Here is a 2,571-nt window from a genome sequence, read left to right on the forward strand (position 1 = left end):
GCAGTGTCCACTCATGTCCCTGCTCTCAGTTCTTCCAAGTGATTAAATGTACAAATATAAGAATGTTTTTAAATAACAGGTTTGCAAGACCATATGACAACCCCATGGTTAGCTTCCTGTGGAACCACACTACTGCCCTCCAGCTGGGCTGTGCCATTCTACTCCCCTACCAACAGGGAATAGGTACATCCCTCTCTCCACATTTTCTCCAGCACTTGTACCCCTCTGTTTATTTTTTTTAAACAGTTTTATTCACATATCATAGAATCAACCCTAAGTAAACAATCAATGACTCCCAGTATAATCACAAAATTATGCATTCACCACCACAATATATATAAGGACATTTCCATCTCTTCCCAAAAGAAAGAGGTAAAGAAGAAAAAAAACAAAGAATAAAAAACAAAAGATAGAAGAAAAATAAAAATAAAATACAACGAAAAGTTCAGAGAACATCACCATCACCAAGAATCCCATACCACTCCCTTATATCCCCCTCTTATAGACATTTAGCTCTGGTATATGGAAGCACCTTACAATATCACTGCTAACTATAGATTCTAGTTTGCATTGATTATATTTTCCCCCATACCATCCAATTTTCAACACCTTGCAATGTTGACATTCATTTGTTCTCCCTCATTTAAAAACATTCTTATATTTGTACATTTAATCACTATCATTGACCACTCTAATTTGCACTAAGTTATACAATCCCAGTCTTTATTTTCTATCTTTCCTTCTGGTGTCATACCTGCCCTTAGCCTTCCTCTTTCAACCATACTCACACTCATCTTTGTTCAGAGTACTTACAATATTGAGTTACTATCACACACTATTATGTTATCCATTCCTTTTCTGGATCTATACAGTCAATCCTGTTAAAACTTCTGTAGTTCTTCAACATCAAATGCCTGATCTCTAACCTTTTTCTATCTCCTGATAACCTGTACTCTCAACTCTCAAATTTCACTCATCAATATTAGTCCATATTAGTGAGACCATACAGTATCTGTCCTTTTGTTTCTGGCTAATTTCACTCAATGCAATGTCTACCATCTACCATTTTGTCTTTTGGATTTTATATGTCATATCTTATTTTATTTTTATTTTTTCCTCTCTCTCTTTTTACCCTTACTGATAGTCTTCATTTCTGCACTCTTCTCCAAACCCCTCTCTCCTGTCTTTTCCTATCTGCCTGTAGTGCTCCCTTTAGTATTTCTTGCAGATGACGTATCTTGTTCACAAACTTTCTCAGTGTTTGTTTGTCTGAAAATGTTTTAAACTCTCCCTCATTTTTGAAGGACAGTTTTGCTGAATATAGAATTCTTGGTTGGCAGTTTTTCTCTTTCAGTGTCTTTTTTTTTTTCTTTTTATGGTCAAAAAACTTATACTTAGAATTTGCCAGCTGGACTCAGTTCAGATGATCCCAATTTTGTTGGCAACATCCAAAACATCTTAGTCAGGAGCCAGTCGAACATATGCCTTCTTCTCTCCATCAGGCCTGATCAGGGTGTTGACCTTTGCCACGTCAATGTCATAGAGCTTCTTTATAGCCTGTTTGATCTGGTGCTTGTTGGCCTTGAAATCCACAATAAACACAAGTGTGTTGTTGTCTTCAATCTTCTTCATGGTTGACTCAGTGGTTGGGGGAACTTGATGATGGCATAGTGGTCAAGCTTGTTTCTCCAGGGGATGCTCTTCTGAGGATATTTGGGCTGTCTTCTGAGACACAGCGTCTTGGGCCGCCGGAATGTAGGTGAAGTGTGGATCTTCTTTTTCTTGTGGCTGTGGATGCCTTTCAGTACTGCCTTCTTGGCTTTCAAAGCCTTTGCTTTGGCTTGGTTTTGGGAGGGGCAGGGGCTTCCTTCTTTGCTTTCAGCACCATCTTTGTGAAAAGCTCTTTCAGTATCTTAAATATATCACACCATTGCCTCCTTGACTCCATGGTTTTCACTGAGAAATCCACACATAGTCTTATTGAGCTTCCTTTGTATGTGATGGATTGATTTTCTCTTGCTGCTTTCAGAACTCTCTCTTTGTCTTTGGCATTTGATAGTCTGCTTATCAAGTGTCTTGGAGTCTCTTCTCAGATCTATTCTGTTTGGGGCATGCTGTACTTCCTGGATCTGTAATTTTATGTCTTTCATAACAGATGGAAAATTTTCACTGATTATTTCTTCCATTATTCTTTCTGCCCCCTTTCCCTTCTCTTCTCCTTCTGGGACACTTATGACATGTATATCTGTGTACTTCATGTTGTCTTTCAGTTCCCTGAGACCCTGCTCATGTTTTTCCATTCTTTTCCCTATCTGTTCTTTGTGTCTAGGATTTCAGTTGTCCTGTCCTCCAGTACATGAATCCTTTCTTCTGCCTCTTCATATCTGCTGTTGTATGTCTCCATTGTGTTTTTCATCTCTTCTATTGTGCCTTTCATTTCCATAAGTTCTGCCAATTGTTTTTTCAACCTTTCGTGTTCTTCCTTATGTTTGCCCAATGTCTTCTTTATATTCTTCATCTCTTTTGCCATATCATCCCTCAACTTGTTGATTTGATTTTTGAATTTTTAGG

The 2,571-nt window shown here is 38.1% G+C and overlaps 1 pseudogene; it reads right to left on the reverse strand.

Annotated features, from left to right (window-relative positions):
* Positions 1-1,419: 1,419 nt before the first annotated feature.
* On the reverse strand, positions 1,420-1,888 carry LOC119514857 (annotated as a pseudogene).
* Positions 1,889-2,571: the final 683 nt, after the last annotated feature.

Source organism: Choloepus didactylus, chromosome 18 (genome assembly GCF_015220235.1).
Source record: "Choloepus didactylus isolate mChoDid1 chromosome 18, mChoDid1.pri, whole genome shotgun sequence".
NCBI lineage: Eukaryota > Metazoa > Chordata > Mammalia > Pilosa > Megalonychidae > Choloepus > Choloepus didactylus.